The following is a 19,196-nucleotide window of genomic DNA, read 5'->3' on the forward strand; positions in this document are numbered from 1 at the left end:
TCTGGCTCCCACAGACCTGTAACTTCTTCTTTAAGAGTCTCCTCTTTCCTCCACTCATTACCTGTAGTAATGGCACCTGTTTAAACTTGTTATCAGTATAAAAAGACACCTGTGCACACCCTCAAACAGTCTGACTCCAAACTCCACTATGGTGAAGACCAAAGAGCTGTCAAAGGACACCAGAAACAAAATTGTAGCCCTGCACCAGGCTGGGAAGACTGAATCTGCAATAGCCAACCAGCTTGGAGTGAAGAAATCAACAGTGGGAGCAATAATTAGAAAATGGAAGACATACAAGACCACTGATAATCTCCCTCGATCTGGGGCTCCACGCAAAATCCCACCCCGTGGGGTCAGAATGATCACAAGAACGGTGAGCAAAAATCCCAGAACCACGCGGGGGGACCTAGTGAATGAACTGCAGAGAGCTGGGACCAATGTAACATGGCCTACCATAAGTAACACACTACGCCACCATGAACTCAGATCCTGCAGTGCCAGATGTGTCCCACTGCTTAAGCCAGTACATGTCCGGGCCCATCTGAAGTTTGCTAGAGAGCATTTGGATGATCCAGAGGAGTTTTGGGAGAATGTCCTATGGTCTGATGAAACCAAACTGGAACTGTTTGGTAGAAACACAACTTGTCGTGTTTGGAGGAAAAAGAATACTGAGTTGCATCCATCAAACACCATACCTACTGTAAAGCATGGTGGTGGAAACATCATGCTTTGGGGCTGTTTCTCTGCAAAGGGGCCAGGACGACTGATCCGGGTATATGAAAGAATGAATGGGGCCATGTATCGTGAGATTTTGAGTGCAAACCTCCTTCCATCAGCAAGGGCATTGAAGATGAAATGTGGCTGGGTCTTTCAACATGACAATGATCCAAAGCACACCGCCAGGGCAACGAAGGAGTGGCTTCGTAAGAAGCATTTCAAGGTCCTGGAGTGGCCTAGCCAGTCTCCAGATCTCAACCCTTATAGAAAACCTTTGGAGGGAGTTGAAAGTCCGTGTTGCCAAGCGAAAAGCCAAAAACATCACTGCTCTAGAGGAGATCTGCATGGAGGAATGGGCCAACATACCAACAACAGTGTGTGGCAACCTTGTGAAGACTTACAGAAAACGTTTGACCTCTGTCATTGCCAACAAAGGATATATTACAAAGTATTGAGATGAAATTTTGTTTCTGACCAAATACTTATTTTCCACCATAATATGCAAATAAAATGTTAAAAAAAACAGACAATGTGATTTTCTGGATTTTTTTTTCTCAGTTTGTCTCCCATAGTTGAGGTCTACCTATGATGTAAATTACAGACGCCTCTCATCTTTTTAAGTGGTGGAACTTGCACTATTGCTGACTGACTAAATACTTTTTTGCCCCACTGTATATATGTATATATATATATATATACATATATATATATATATATATATATATATATATATATATTGTAGCATGGCTAAAGGGTTTGTAGTCGATGGGAGGTATGTGCCACATAAGTGCCTGGTTGCTGTAATGTAGCCCGGAGTATTCCTGTCTTTCACATAATCTTGTATATGTGTTTCAGGACCTGTGGTAATGTCAGACCACATGGCTAATCATGTGATGGGTTACTGGGTGGGGTTAGCTCTTTATAAGACTGGCTAATCCTTTACACAGCAGATATGTGTGGAGGTGAAACCCTCCTGAGTGTGTTACGGCTTCAGGACTGAGCCGGATGAACTGGACACTTGCTTTTCTTTGCCTGAACCAAAGGCCCATTTTGCTTTCTGTTATTTGCCACATGGTTTATGAAGCAATAAACCCAGTGAACTTTAAAGGAACACGTCTCCTGAGTGTCAGCCGTCGCAGCTGAGTGAGTGAAATCCTTACAATTGGTGGAGAATGCGGGCAGCGTTCCCAGCGGAGACGTGAGTTTATTTTTGAATGTCCTGGGTCAAGGCTGTTGCAAGCCAGCAAGCATTGCCGGAGAAAATGGAGGACCTGCTGAAACACTTGGTCCAGATGCAGTCACAGCAGGAGAAAAGGCAGCAAGAGACCAACAGGCTGTTGATGCAGCAGATACAACAGAGCCAGCAGGAGCAACGGCAGAGTCAGCAGGAGCAACGGCAGCAGAGCCAGCAGGAGCATCAGCAGCAGATGCAGCTTCTGGCAACCGCCATCCAGGGCAAGGCGAGCGCCCCAACCCCAGGTTTGGCTGATGACACCCACGTCCGGAAGACGGTAAGACGCGCATTGCAGAAAATGATTCCCGGGGATGATGTTGAGGCCTTCCTGACGGTGTTTGAGAGGGTCGCTGAGAGGGAAAAACTTCCGCCAGAGCAGTGGGTAGAGGTACTTGCGCCATACCTGACGGGAGAACCCCAGAAGGCGTACTATGATTTGACCTTGCAGGATGCCAAAGAGTATCACAAATTGAAAGCCGAGATTCTCGCACGTTTGGGGGTGACACTGACTGTCAGGGCACAGCGAGTTCACTCCTGGGGCTATCACCGGGACAAACCACCTCGTTCCAAAATGTTTGATCTGTTGCACCTGGTCCAGAAATGGCTGCAGCCAGAGACCTCTGCGCCTGCACAGATGGTAGAACGGGTGATGATGGATCGGTTTGTCCATTCCCTCCCGAGGCCTATACAGTCTTGGGTTGCCCAGGGTGATCCCCAGAATGCCGACGAGCTGATCGGACTGGTTGAGAGATACCAAGGGTTGGAAGGCTCCTTCGGGAGGCAGCCCATGCCGTACTGGGGGTCCCAGAAGGCAGCTGAGTCCCAAAAAGGGGTGGTGCGTCCAAGGTCACAAAGGGCGGGGGAGGTGGTGCCCAAGGTCCCCACGGGTGATATTATTTGTTGGAGGTGCCACAAGCCAGGACATATAGCTGCCCGTTGTTCCCAAACCACTGAGCAGATGGACTGCAGCATGGGACGCCATTGTTCATACTATGCGTATCCAGCCTGTAGCGTGAACTCTCCATCCAACGAGGGACCTCAAGCGTGTCCCGTAAAGGTGAACGGTCGAGCAGTAACGGCACTGTTAGACTCGGGGAGCCTAGTGACCCTGGTGAGGGCCACTTTTCCTCTCCACCTGCTCCCAGGAAAGAAGGTCGGAGTGCGGTGCATACATGGTGATGCAAAGGACTACCCTATGGCCAGGGTGGACATTGAAACGGCATGTGGCACTGAGTCCCACATAGTCGGCGTGGTTCAGGACTTGTTGCACCCTATAATTATTGGCCGGGATTTCTGTTTGTTTTGGGATTTGTGGGGAAATGGTTCTGAGCTCCCTGGCAGGGAACCAGTGAACCCTGGAAGGGTATCGCCACACCCAGAGGCAGACAGTTTTCCTTTTTGTGTTCTGGTTGGGGATGAGGAGGAAGTATCCCCTACATCTGACATTCTGGAGTTAGAAGTTACCGGTGAAAATTTTGGGACTGCCCAACATAGGGACCCCACTCTGAGGGAAGCCTTTAATAATGTCACAGTTATTGACGGGGTGGTACAGGAGCCGGGGGCAGACACAAGATTTCCCCATTTTCTGTTGAGGGGGGAGTTGTTGTACCGTGTCACGAAAATACGGGAGGAGTTGGTAGAGCAGTTGATAGTGCCGGGTCCGTATAGACGGAAAGTGTTGGACATGGCCCATTCACACATCTTGGGTGGACACCTGGGGGTGGAAAAAACGCAGGAACGGGTTGTGCAGAGGTTCTATTGGCCTGGGTGTCACCGGGAAATAGTGAACTATTGCAGGTCCTGCCCTACATGTCAGCTAACTGCTCCTACTCCTCATTTCCGGAACCCCCTTGTGCCACTGCCCATTATTGAGGTACCGTTCGAGAGAATTGCCATGGACTTGGTCGGTCCCTTAGTTAAATCAGCTCGGGGCCATCAGTATATATTAGTCATCCTGGACTATGCCACACGCTATCCTGAGGCAATTCCCTTGAGAAATTCTTCCTCAAAAAGCATAGCCCGCGAGTTGGTCCATGTCTTTTCCCGGACAGGTCTGCCAAAGGAGATCCTGACTGACCAGGGTACACCTTTCATGAGCAAGGTGATGAGGGAGTTATGCAAAGCCCTGAAGATCTCCCAGTTGAGGACCTCGGTGTACCATCCCCAGTCAGATGGCCTTGTTGAGAGGTTTAACAAGACACTAAAGAGCATGCTGAGAAAAGCTATAGAGAAAGACGGTAGAGACTGGGATTGTCTCTTACCCTATCTGATGTTTTCCATTCGTGAAGTTCCCCAGGCCTCCACAGGGTTCTCACCGTTTGAGCTTCTATATGGCCGACATCCACGAGGACTCCTGGATATAGCCAAGGAAACCTGGGAGGCCGAAGTCACACCCCACAGAAGCGTCATTGAGCATGTGGCCCTGATGCAGCAGAGGATTGCAAAGGTGATACCTATCGTGAAAGAACACCTTCTCCAAGCACAAGAAGCTCAAGCCAGGGTCTACAACCGGTCTGCAAGAGTGAGGCAGTTCAATCCGGGAGACCGAGTTCTTGTGTTAGTTCCAACGGTGGAAAGCAAGTTCTTGGCCAAATGGCAAGGGCCATATGAGGTTGTCGAGAAACTTGGTGAGGTAAATTATAAAATTCACCAACCAGGAAGACGGAAACCATTCCAAGTTTACCATGTCAACCTCATCAAGCCATGGCAAGATAGAGAGCCGACAGCAACTCCATCATTGTTAAGCAACCCAGAAGGTGAGGTTGGAGCGGTTACTATAGCAGAGACGCTATCAAAGACCCAGAAACAGCAGTGCCGGGAGTTACTCCAGAAAAACAGGGACCTGTTTTCAGAATTGCCAGGATACACGAAGGTCATAGAGCACGAGGTCCTAACAGAGCCACATGTGCGGGTGAATGTGAAACCTTATCGTATTCCTGAGGCTCGTCGAGAAGTTATCTCCAAGGAAGTGGAGCGTATGTTGAGGCTTGGGGTCATTGAGGAATCCAAGAGCGGTTGGTCGAGCCCAATTGTCCTGGTCCCAAAACCTGATGGAGAGTGGAGGTTTTGCAACGACTATCGGAAGTTGAATGAAGTCTCCAAGTTCGACGCTTATCCCATGCCCCGTATTGATGAGCTCATCGAAAGGCTTGGGCACGCCAGATATATATCCACCTTGGATTTGACAAAGGGGTATTGGCAGATCCCCATGGCACAGGAAGCCAAGGAGAAGACGGCCTTTTCGACACCTGATGGATGCTTCCAATATGCCCGGATGCCGTTTGGCCTACAGGGAGCTCCGGCGACCTTCCAGAGGGCTATGGATAGAGTCCTTGCACCCCATAAGGCCTACGCTGCTGCGTACCTAGATGATATCGTCATCTTTAGCCCGGACTGGGAGAGTCATCTGGAGAAAGTCCAAGCGGTGTTGGATGCTATAAGAGAGGCCGGATTTACTATAAACCCGAAGAAGTGCGCCTTGGGTAAAGAAGAAGCTAAGTACCTTGGATACATAGTGGGTCATGGAGAAATAAAACCCCAAATCAATAAAGTGGAGGCAATCCAAACATGGCCAAAACCAGTTTCCAAGAAACAAGTTAAAGCCTTCCTGGGAATCGTGGGATATTACAGGAGGTTCATCCCAAACTTCGCCACGATGGCTGCGCCTCTGACTGACCTGCTAAAAGGGACAAAATCAGTAATGGTTAAGTGGTCCGAAGAAACAGAGTCAGCCTTCCAAGAAATGAAAAACGCTTTGTGTAAGCAACCCGTTCTGATGGCCCCAAACTTCAAGAAAGAGTTTATTCTTCAGACAGATGCCTCAGATGTTGGGGTGGGAGCAGTCCTTTCCCAAGAACTACATGGGGAGGAGCATCCTGTTCTCTATCTGAGTAGGAAGCTGTCCTCATCTGAAAAGAACTACTCAGTCGTTGAGAAGGAGTGCTTGGCCATAAAATGGGCAGTGGACACATTGCGGTACTATCTGCTGGGACGTAAATTTAGACTGGTATCTGACCATGCCCCGCTTAGGTGGATGAGAGAAACGAAAGGAAGAAATGCTAGAGTCACCCGTTGGTTCTTAGCCCTGCAGGACTTCAGTTTCCATGTGGAACATAGGGCCGGAAAGCTGCATGGTAATGCGGATGCCCTATCGAGAATCCCTTGTTTAGTGGGGGAAAGTGCCAAGCCCCACGGCTTTAGGCAGAGGGGGGAGGTATGTAGCATGGCTAAAGGGTTTGTAGTCGATGGGAGGTATGTGCCACATAAGTGCCTGGTTGCTGTAATGTAGCCCGGAGTATTCCTGTCTTTCACATAATCTTGTATATGTGTTTCAGGACCTGTGGTAATGTCAGACCACATGGCTAATCATGTGATGGGTTACTGGGTGGGGTTAGCTCTTTATAAGACTGGCTAATCCTTTACACAGCAGATATGTGTGGAGGTGAAACCCTCCTGAGTGTGTTACGGCTTCAGGACTGAGCCGGATGAACTGGACACTTGCTTTTCTTTGCCTGAACCAAAGGCCCATTTTGCTTTCTGTTATTTGCCACATGGTTTATGAAGCAATAAACCCAGTGAACTTTAAAGGAACACGTCTCCTGAGTGTCAGCCGTCGCAGCTGAGTGAGTGAAATCCTTACAATATATATATATACACACACACACACATGCACACACACGTTACAGAAAGTATTCAGACGCCTTTCAATTTTTCACTCTTTGTTTCATTGCAGCCATTTGGTAAATTCATAAAAGTTCATTTTTTTCTCATTAATGTACACTTTCCACCTCATCTTGACCGAAAAAAAACAGAAATGTAGAAATTTTTGCAAATTTATTAAAAAAGAAAAATGTAAATATCACATGGTCATAAGTGTTCAGACCCTTTGCTCAGTATTGAGTAGAAGCACCCTTTTGAGCTAGTACAGCCATGAGTCTTCTTGGGAATGACGTAACAGGTTTTTCACACCTGGATTTGGGGATCATCTGCCATTCTTCCTTGCAGATCCTCTCCAGTTCCATCAGGTTGGATGGTGAACGTTGGTAGACAGCCATTTTCAGGTCTCTCCAGAGATGCTCAATTGGGTTTAGGTCAGGGCTCTTGCAGGGCCAGTCAAGAATGGTCACAGAGTTGTTCTGAAGCCACTCCTTTGTTATTTCAGCTGTGTGCTTAGTGTCTTGTTGGAAGGTGAACCTTCGGCCAAGTCTGGGGTCCAGGGCACTCTGGAAGAGGTTTTCATCCAGGATATCTCTGTACTTTGCAGCATTCATGTTTCCTTCAATGACAACCAGTCATCCTGTCCCTGCAGCTGTTTTTCAGCCCCATAGCCTGATGCTGCCACCACCATGTTTCACTGTTGGGATTGTATTGGGCAGGTGATGAGCAGTGCCTGGTTTTCTCCACACATACCGCTTACAATTATCACCAAAAAGGTGTATCTCTGTCTCATTAGATCAGAGGATCTTATTTCTCATAGTATGGAAGTCCTTCATGTGTTTTTTAGCAAACCCTATGAGGGCTTTCATATGTCTTGCACTGAGGAGAGGCTTCCATTGGGCCACTCTGCCAAAAAGGCATGACTGGTGGAGGGCTGCAGTGACAGTTGACTTTGTGGAACTTTCTCCCATCTCCCTACTGCATCTACTACTACTAAAGGGCGGCACGGTGGCGCAGTGGTTAGCACAGCAGCCTTGCAGCGCTGGGGTCCTGGGTTCTAATCCCACCCAGGACAACATCTGCAAAGAGTTTGTATGTTCTCTCTGTGTTTGCGTGGGTTTTCTCCGGGCACTCCGGTTTCCTCCCACATTCCAAAGACATACTGATAGGGATTATAGATTGTGAGCCCCATCGGGGACAGCGATGATAATGTGTGCAAAAACTGTAAAGCGCTGCGGAATATGTTAGCGCTATATAAAAATAAAGATTATTATTATTATCTACTACTACATATATGACTCAAATATGTATCAGTTTTTTAAACCTATGTTCAATTTTGAACGCCATTTTTGCAGCATACAAAACTGCACAGGAAGGTGGACCATCGCAGGCAGTAAACTAGAAGAACCTTGACAAAACCTTCCCTAAACACAAGAAAAGAAGACACAATTCTGGCCAAAAACTGGTATTGTTCCTTCACTGAAGCTTAGGAGGAGAACGTCTTACTCCCAGGAACCACCTGGACTGCCACCCCAGTGGCTGAAAAGCCAAGGTTTGCTCTCCTGGAGAGGGTATAAGGTTTGCAGGCAATGAGAACCACATAACTGACCCTAGTTGTGATATAAAGTGATAAAACTAAAGATGGTAAATAGGTAATGTGCAATATGGCCTGACATCTCACACAAATCATAAAAACTCCTCACATTGACTGAAGGCCCAGGCAAATAAAGATGAAAACGCTCAGATGAGTAAAGGGAATGCATGATTGAGTTCAGGCACCCCAGGATCTCCATTTTGGAGGCATTCTGCTCCTCGGGCTCTTACAGTATACGATCTACACAAAATGTTGAGTACCTGTAAGTACACTGCATCATTTATACTGGCTCCACGGTACTGCTGGTTTTATAGCTTAGAATTTCTGCAGCCTATTGGCAGACAAGTCTTTAATGACTTAGCTACAAAGTTGAATAGCCATAAAGTACGGTAGATTAATGTGCAGTCTTTAAAGGTGAATCACCAGAGCCATCTCTGCATATGCTGAGCAAACAGGGTAGGCTGAGAGATTTCAGCTCAGAAGACCCCAAAAAATCTAAATTCTACCTGTACCACATGATTAACATCAGCGAACCTACACATAGGGATGTTGGAACAGATGGCTGTAAGCTGAACAATAATTTGGCTGACATCTATCTAATATGTATGGAAGTCTTAAAAGGTCGGCCACTGTCTCCTGTCTGTGCAGACGCCTCACAAAGTGGCTAACACTTCTGTCATACAATGGCTGCCAGTGGAGGAGCATGTGACCAGCCCATCAGTCTCCTCCATCAGAAAAGCAGCTTTTCTCTGTGAGGCGTTTCATAATTGGAGGAGGCTGACTGTCCATCTTGTCATGTGCTCCTCCATCAGCAGACCCTGAATGGACAGAAGTGCTGGTCAGTTTCTTAGGAAACTGCACTAACAAGAGACAATGCCACACCCCTCTAAGTGTCAGGAAACAACTCAGAATATATTTTTAAGTTATTCATGGGCCAGCATGGCAAATTCTAGAGGTCATAATAGTGCTCGTTGACCTGTGTTGGGCTGGTATACATCAGCATATTTTGCTCTATGGAATAATGCATATGGCTGTGTTATCTACTATATAATTGTCTAAGGGTCACTTCCATCTTTCTGTCTGTCTGTCTTTCTGTCACAGATATTCATTGGTCACGGCCTCTGTCTGTCATGGAATCTAAGTCACTGATTGGTCGTGAGAAAACGCCCACAATCATTGCCACGACCAATCAGCGACGGCCGAAGTCCAGCGGCAATATGGCCGCTCTTTCCTCCCCGCAGTCAGTCAGTGCCCGCTCCATACTCCCTCCAGTCAGCCCTCAAACAGGGTTAATGCCAGTGTTACCGGGCCGCGGTGTAATGCACTCTGGTTACGCAGCTATTAACCCTGTGTGACCAACTTTTTACTATTGATGCTGCGTAAACGATCTAATGTTAAAAATAATAACAATAAATTTAAAAAAAAAAAATCCTTATTCTCACCCTCCGCCGTCGCGTCCTCTCCTCGGCAGTGCAAGCGGCAGCTTCCGCTTCCAAAGATGCTATGGGAGAAGGACCTTCCATGACGTCACGGTCATGTGACCGCGACATCATCACAGGTCCTGCGCTCATACCAATCCTGGGACCGGAAGCTGCCGCGTGCACCGCACACAGGCGACAGGACTACAAGGGGCTCTTTGGATGGTGAGTATATGTTTCTTTTTTATTTCTTAACCTGTTATATACGTGGCTGGGAAATATACTAGGTAGCTGGTTAATATACTACGTGGCTCTGTGCTGTATACTACGTCGCTGGGCAATATACTACGTGGCTCTGTGCTGTATACTACGTCGCTGTGCAATATACTACGTGACTGGGCAATATACTATGTGACTGGGCAATATACTACATGGCTGGGCAATATACTACGTGGCTGGGCAATATACTACGTGACTGGGCAATATACTACGTGGCTGGGCAATATACTACGTGACTGGGCAATATACTACGTGACTCTGTGCTGTATACTACGTCTGTGCAATATACTAAGTCGCTGGGCAATATACTACGTGACTGGGCAATATAGTACATTGCTGGGCAATATAGTATGTGGCTCTGTGCTGTATACTACGTCGCTGTGCAATATACTACGTGGCTCTGTGCTGTATACTACGTCGCTGTGCAATATACTACGTGACTGGGCAATATACTACGTGGCTGGGCAATATACTACGTGACTGGGCAATATACTACGTGACTGGGCAATATAGTACGTGGCTGGGCAATATACTACGTGACTGGGCAATATAGTATGTGGCTGGGCAATATACTACGTGGCTGGGCAATATACTACGTGGCTGGGCAATATAGTATGTGGCTGGGCAATATTCTACGTGGCTGGGCAATATTCTACGTGGCTGGGCAATATACTACGTGTCTGGGCAATATAGTACGTGGCTGGGCAATATAGTACGTGGCTGGACAATATAGTAGGTGGCTGGGGAATATTCTACGTGACTGGGCAATATACTACGTGGCTGGGCAATATAGTACGTGGCTGGGCAATATACTACGTGGACATGCATATTCTAGAATACCCGATGCGTTAGAATCGGGCCACCATCTAGTCTAATATATAATTGCCTAGAATACTACTTCCTTCAATTTGTGCCAACTTCCGTGGCTTTGTCCGGAGCTAATGTCCGGAGCTAATGTCCGGAGCTAATGTCCGGAGATTAATTGCCTAGAATACTACTTCCTGCAATTTGTGCCAACTTCCGTGGCTTTGTCCGGAGCTAATGTCCGGAGCTAATGTGCGGAGATAATGTCCGGAGCTAATGTCCGGAGATAAGTGACGTCAACAGTGTCCAGTGTCTGATTGGTTGCCGCCTGCTGCGAGCGACCAATCAGAAACGTGCCGTACTGTGACACACTCCGCCCGCCATTTTGGTGTGATTTTTGAATTTTTACCTCAGAGCAAGTTTCTACTGCGTGGAGGCGGGCCCAGTGACATTGCTCTTCAAGCTCCTGCCAAATTTCGTCAAAAAAATGATAATACCATTTACCAAAACTATATATATTTAGTTGTGAAGTGGTTCAGTGACATTTTCACACCAATTTTGAACTTTTGTTTGGTGTTTTCTCCATATACTGCCTATTATTCACTGACTGTTATACTGAGAGACTGCCGTTTATTAACCTCTTCTTTGCCACATTGGGTATATTGCTCTATTATTTGCCACATAAGGACATTGTCCATTATTGCCCAGCAATTTTTCTGCAATATAAACTGCCTATTTATTAATATCTGCATTCCTGCAAAGAACTATTGCCTATTATTAACTGGCTATTTTCCTACTACCTGACACTGCCTCTTATTAACCTGTTGTTTGCCACCACCACGCTTAAAGCTGTTTAGCTTAGCCAACATGAGCTCTAATAGTAAGGATACTAATGACACAGAGCCCAAAGCTGCTGATGGCGCACGTAAGATTAGGTCTGATAGAAAGTATACTAATAATGCAGAGCAAAAAGACGCCGATGCCGCACGTAAGCGCAAACAGCGTGCTAACAAGAGTACAGAGGATAGATGCAAGCGCATGGACACTGTTAAGTATACTAATGACACAGAGTCCAAAGCTTATGATGGCGCACGTAAGATCAGGTCTGATATAAAGTATGGTAATGATGCAGAGCGAAAAGCCGCCGATGCCGGACGTAAGCGCAAACAGCGTGTTAACAAGAGTACAGAGGATAGATGCAAGTGCCTGGATACTGTTAAGTATACTAATGACACAAAGCCCAAAGCTGCTGATGGCGCACGTAAGATCAGGTCTGATATAAAGTATGGTAATGATGCAGAGCGAAAAGCCGTCGATGCCGCACGTAAGCGCAAACAGCGTGTTAACAAGAGTACAGAGGATAGATGCAAGCGCCTGGATACTGTTAAGTATACTAATGACACAGAGTCCAAAGCTGCTGATGGCGCACGTAAGATCAGGTCTGATATAAAGTATGGTAATGATGCAGAGCGAAAAGCCGCCGATGCCGCACGTAAGCGCAAACAGCGTGCTAACAAGAGTACAGAAGAGAGATGCAAGCGCCTGGACACTGTTAAGTATACTAATGACACAGAGCCCAAAGCTGCTGATGGCGCACGTAACATCAGGTCTGATAATAAGTATACCAATGACGCTGAGCGAAAAGCCGCCGATGCCGCACGTAAGCACAAACAGCGTGCTAACGAGACTACAGAGGACAGACATAAGCGCCTGGACACTGTTAATGCTGCTTGCAATAAACGCATTACTAATGAGTCTTTTGAGGACAAAACTAATCGATTAAGTAATAAAGCTGCTGCTGCACGCTCTCAACGTTGCAAACATAATATTTCCACGTCCTCAGTCATAGATTCTGCCCACAATACAGCTTCTTTGTCTCCATTCATAGAATGTGTGCAGCTTGAAGCTCCTTTAACCGTTGGTAAATCTGCACGTAAGCGCAAACACTGTCCTACTTACACTCCAAATGATAAACGCCGTCGCCTGCACACTGTTAAGTCTGCTTATAAGACATGCTTCACACCTGACTCTTCTAAGGCAACAAACAAACCATTACCAAATGCAGCTGGTGCACGCCGTGAATGGCGCAAAAACCCGCTTGCACCTCCATATTAATAAACTCTGACCACGATACACCTTCCAACTCCTCAGTGATTGAATCTGTGGACAGTGAAGATCCTCTACCAGGTCCACGCTTTATATATGTTGGCTTACAGAAACATTCCAATGCTCCGTTATCACAACCTGTACCTCAACATCCTACAGGTTTTACTAATGATGACAGTACCATAGTAGAACACTCCTGTGGTCCTATGAACTATTTATGTGAACATTGTCAAGCATTACATTTTAATGCTGAGATACCAGCAGATAAAAATTTTACTCTGTGTTGTCACAAGAGTAAAGTGCATATACCTATACCCCAATATCCCGAGGTCTTTAAACGATTGCTGACAGGGGAGAGTGAGTTCAGTAAGAATCTCATGGAAAATATTCGTAGTATTAACAGCTCATTTGCTTTCGCCTCCATGGGTGCCAATATATCCCCTCCACCTGGACATGGCCCTTACTGTTTCCGTATACATGGACAAATATATCATCGTACTGGAACTCTACATCCCAGTGATGATCAAGTTCCAGCTTATGCCCAACTGTATATTTTGGATACCGCTACCGCAAATGAACAACGTTTAAACTGTGAACAAAATCAAAAATGTCATCCCACTTTGATGAGTATAATTGCTCTTCAGTTAGACAATGTGAATCCCTTTGTTGCTGCCTACAAAATGTTACGAGATGTGGAACATGAAGAACATCTTAAAGCTGAAGCTAATGGCACTCTCATGCCAAATATCATCATGGCCCTTAAACAAGATCGGAATCAAGACCCTCGCCGATATAATAATCCAACTGTCAATGAAGTTGCTGTCGTATTTGAAAATGACAATGGAGAGCCACCATTTAATCGTGATATTTTAATACATTTACAACCGGACCCCAAAAATCCTTTGGCGCCAAGAACACAACAGGTCAGCATTCTACACAGTAATTTAGATGCTTTACTCTATCCTTTATTTTTCCCTTACGGAGACCAGGGCTGGCATGATGGCCTCAAGCAACAAGGGCAAAGTCCACGCAGAGTTACACAACTGCAATATTACTGCTATGTGTTGTCTGTCCGTAATCAGTTTAATCCACTCCTGAATGGTGGCAAACTCACTCAGCAGTACTTAGTGGATGCTTATGTGAAAATCGAGGCAAATCGCCTAAACTATATCCGTCAACACCAAAAGGATTTGAAAGTAGAGGATTATTGTGTACTCCAGGAACATCTCCAGAAAAAATCCATTGAGAAGGGCATCCCCATTGGAAAAACGGTCATTTTACCATCTTCGTTTGAAGGCAGTCCCAGGAATATGCAGCAGCGGTACCAGGATGCCATGGCTATTGTGACTAAATATGGTCGTCCTGATCTATTCATCACCATGACCTGTAATCCGAAATGGAATGAGATTACTGAGAATTTGGAACCTTGGCAGCGTATGGAACATAGACCTGATTTGGTGGCACGTGTTTTCAAATTAAAACTGGAAGCACTCTTAAAAGACATTAACAATGGATTATTTGGGAAAGTTTGCGCTATGGTTCATGTAATTGAATTTCAAAAACGTGGCCTTCCACACGCTCACATTTTGATTATTCTGGACAGCAACTCCAAATTAAGGACTGAGGAGGACATAGACAATACAGTGTGGGCTGAAATTCCCAAGCCTACCCACTACCCTCAGCTCCATAAAATTGTTCTCCAACATATGATTCATGGTCCGTGTGGAGAACACAACCCAAATTCTCCCTGTATGGATCTGGGGAAGTGTACAAAAGGTTTCCCTAAAGATTTGCAACCAAGAACCATCATAGCTAAGGACGCCTATCCTACTTACCGCAGACACTTTGGCCCATCTTTTCAACACCATTCTAACATGATTGATAATTCGTGGGTGGTTCCATATAATCCGTTCCTGCTATTAAAATACAAGTGCCATATAAATGTCGAAGTTTGTGGTTCCATTCAGGCTGTGAAATATTTATTTAAATACGTCTACAAAGGACATGATAAAGCCAATCTTGAAATCTGCCAGACTAACATCCAACATGATGAAACACACCAATTCATGGATTCAAGATATGTCAGTGCACCAGAGGCAGCTTGGCGAATATTCTCATATCCAATGCATAAACAATCTCATAGCATCATTCGCCTTGCTGTACATCCACCGCATTCTCAGCCACTCTATTTTCATGAGGATGACTCTATTGGAAACATCAAACAAAAGCTCCATCAAAATTCTACACTTATGGCCTACTTCAAGCTTAATCAGAACGACCATCATGCTCATATTTATTCATACCGTGAAATTCCCGAAAACTATGTTTGGAAAGAAGGTTCTTGGGAAGTTAGAAAGCGAGCAGGTGGTTCTGTGATTGGACGAATGTATACTGTCAGTGTGAAAGACCAAGAACGCTACTATTTAAGATTGTTATTGTTACATGTCAAAGGTGCAACCAGTTTTGACAGCATAAAAACTGTACACGGAGTCACACATGAAACCTTCAAAGATGCGGCATTAGCTCTTGGCTTACTATTTGATGATAGTCTGTGGAGAAATACATTACTTGATGCCAGTATTCTCAACATGCCAGCAGAGCTACGTGACATGTTTGCCTACATTTGTATTTTTGGTCCTCCAGCTAAACCTCGGGACTTATGGGATGAATTTAAGGAACACTTTGTAGAAGACTACTGCCATGCATACCACTCCGACACTCTGGAGTGTGTCAATTGTGAAGGCTATGCTATGACAGATGTCCAACATGTTCTTAAAGCTCATGGCAAAACTTATATTGATTTTAATTTGCCACGTCCAGTCAAGAAACAACACCTCCTCCCACAGTATGATAAAGATTATGAGTTATCAGCAGCTGCTGAAATGAAAGCTACTCTAAATGAGGACCAACTTTTTGCTTTTGATGCTATCACTCAAGCTTTAGAAGACACTAATTCTACAGCAAAGTGTCTTTTCCTTGATGGTCCTGGTGGCAGCGGAAAAACGTACCTATATCATCTACTCCTACATCAGCTAAAAGGACAAGGAGACATTGTGTCACCTGCTGCCACTACTGGAATTGCCGCCAACTTGCTACAAGGTGGACGAACCATTCATTCTCTTTATGGGATTCCAATTCCTGTGAATGAAACATCTGTTTCCAGGATTAAGAATGATACCGATGCAGCAAAAGATTTGCACAGCACTAAACTTTTTATTATTGATGAGTGCACAATGCTATCCAAATATGCATTGCATGTCATTGATAGAGTTTTACGTGATGTCATGACAACAAATGTAGCTCACAAAGAAAAAACACCGTTTGGAAGTAAAGTGATTGTTTTTGGAGGCGACTTTAGACAATGTCTTCCTGTCATCCCTCATGTGACAAGAACTGATGTTGTAGAGAGCTGTATAAAATATTGACAACACTGGCAACATTTTACTCGCCTGCCACTTATTAACAACATGCGCTCCATTGATCCTCACTACAGCAGTTGGTTGCTTCAACTGGGAAATGGTGAACTATCTAATGAACATAACCTTGGAGATGATGTAATTGAAATTCCTCCAGACATGGTATGTACTGGCTCTTTAATAATTGAAATTTTTGGAGATAATCTTTGTATTGATGTGAATGACACCGAAAGTATAAATACAGCTGCATCTCATGCAATTTTATGTCCAAAAAATGAGGACGTTGAGAAAGTCAATTCCCAAGTCATGGATTTATTGATAGGTGACTATACTGAATATATCAGTGATGATTCCATCGATCCTGATGAAGCTGATGACCTCGATCAATACCCACTTGAGTTTTTGAATTCACTAACACCAACTGGTATGCCTTCACATCGGCTGAAACTTAAAATTGGCACCATTGTCATGTTATTACGTAATGTGAACACGAACAAAGGTCTCTGCAATGGTACGCGGCTCATTGTCACTGCCTTACATGCCAATATCATACTGGCTAAAGTAATTAGTGGGTCAGCAGCAGGAAATGTGGTATTCATTCCACGAATTGATTTGTGTCCATCAGAGACTGGATTACCTTTTAAATTAAGACGGAGACAATTTCCCATCAAGCCCGCATTTGCAATGACCATAAATAAATCTCAAGGCCAGACCCTCCATCGAGTTGGCATTTATCTACCAGAACCTGCTTTTGCCCATGGTCAATTGTATGTTGCTTTTTCCAGGGTGAAGCAATGTTGCAATGTGAGGGTTAAAGTGGTTAATACACCACTTCAAGGACAATTATTGGCTGATAGTACTAAAGTCTTCACACGTAATATTGTGTACAAAAATATTTTAGTTTAAACTTAATTTTCTTTTTTTTCATTATTCAGTTTTTCTAATAACATAGACAGCAATAGGCAAATTCTATGTGTAGAGATAAGGAAAAAAAATAAAAAAATTAGTGTAGCCATAGACATATAGATTTTAAGTACTTATGTAGGAAATACGTATATAACATACGTACTCATTAGCATATAGGGTTAATAACTCTATATCATATCTACATAAATTTAGAAATATGATATATCAATACATATTTTTATAGGTAAGTAGAACACACATTAAGTACAAGATGTAAGATGTGTATCATTCAAATGCCTGTATTTGGTGATAGGAACCTGTATTTGAAGCTCCAGCAGTATAGCTGCTGAGAGATTTCATTTTGTTTTTAAAAAGGGTGAGGTTTTTGTGAACAGGTAAGAGACGGGTGGGATGGCTGTTCACACACATCTCTATCTTCAGGTGTGTTCTGTACATAGAAATAGATATATAGATAGGTACATTTTTAGATAGATAGGGAAAGAATAGAGATTTTGCTTTCACATCAACATTTTTCTGCTATTTGGAGAATTTATGGTGGAAAAAAGGCTATTTCTGCACTTCCTGCCTAAGGGCTGACCCACGCCACTCTTGCTGTAAGTTGCATTCAATGTATACGGAATTTGTACTTCACTTGTGGAAGGTGCGGCACATGTGATTTCTGCTGTTTTCGCCACAAAATCTCCACTTACCAGTGTTTTTGTTGTGGCTGCATTTAATGCAATTGCCGAAGCCGCGTTTGCTGCATTTACTGCAAGTTAACTCCAAGCTTCATCTACATTGCATGGCACTTGCTGAAAGTGTGTTGTAGGTCAGTTGTTTGGTGCCAAGTGTGGAAGTTGTATTGTTTTTAACATTACTTCTGCAAATATCAGAAACATGCAGATGTGAAAGAGGTCTGAGTATTAAGAAATAGGAATCAGTTAGTTAGGACCCATCAGTTCAAAGGCTACCGTGATGTGGTTGATGGGCATGCTTATATTAGCCCATCGGTGTACTATGAACGTTGATTTCTTAAATTTTACACTTCTGTAAAAATAAACACAAAAAATTTGGGTACACAAAAAGGCTTTTATTTCTGTTGTACCTATTAGAATTATTTAAAATGAAGGCTTAGCTAAGCCCAAGAGATGATTAAAAACGTTTCATACCAACCCATCAGATGTAAAATTACTGTGAAAATACCTGATGGGCACACAAGTATGCGCCAGTATGGGTACTAAGAGCCTTTCCACATAATAATGAAATATTTTAAAATGTCATAGAACATACCAATATACATAGTTATTGATACATATTATTTATTATTTACATTATTGTTCTTAAGCAAAGAACCGTTGTTGTGGCATTTGCCACAACACGCAAAGTTGTCGTCTGATGTCTTTCATCCCTCCCCTCATAAGCATGTTCATGGATCCTGTGTAACTGTACCTTAAATAACAAGAATTGTCAAGAGCTGGTGAGTGCAGCCATTTTTTGTTCTTTCTTACTATTATTTATTAATTGTATTATTCTTACATTTGAATAAATAAAGTATATATGGATTCTAGACTCCCGATTCTTTAGAATCGGGCTGCCATCTAGTACTATATAATCTTCCATAGAAAGACCTTTTCCGTGCAATATACACTTTCTTTAACAAAGGAGCCTTCGACCATTAGATGCCACTGTATATTAACACATTGATGTCTATTAGAGGCATCCATCAGAGGTATGCCTTGTACCTCCAATTGAAATTTTAACCTTTGCTGTACCTGTTCACACTGCGCAGATCACTTAAGTGACATAGTAAATCATATATGAGGCCTTACAGCTGATACACTGGAGACTTCAAACCCTCTATTCTTGGTATGAGTAGGGGTCTCAGCAACTGGACCACCAGTATTATCTATCCTGTGGATAGGTGATGTTTATGAACAACCCCCTTAAGTACAGAACCTTCCCACGAGGGCTTATGATCTAAAAGCTAAGGGCTACAAAAACAGTAGGTGAGGGTAGAGTTTGCAAGAATGGCACTAACGAAGTATCAGACTGTCGCTTATTCTGTA

The 19,196-nt window shown here is 44.2% G+C and overlaps 1 protein-coding gene across 2 annotated transcripts in view; it reads right to left on the reverse strand.

The window, feature by feature from the left end:
- UTRN (utrophin) overlaps window positions 1–19,196 on the reverse strand; it is a 930,516-nt gene that overhangs the window by 500,730 nt on the left and 410,590 nt on the right. The window lies entirely within an intron of this gene.

The sequence above is a fragment of the Ranitomeya imitator genome, chromosome 5 (genome assembly GCF_032444005.1).
Source record: "Ranitomeya imitator isolate aRanImi1 chromosome 5, aRanImi1.pri, whole genome shotgun sequence".
NCBI lineage: Eukaryota > Metazoa > Chordata > Amphibia > Anura > Dendrobatidae > Ranitomeya > Ranitomeya imitator.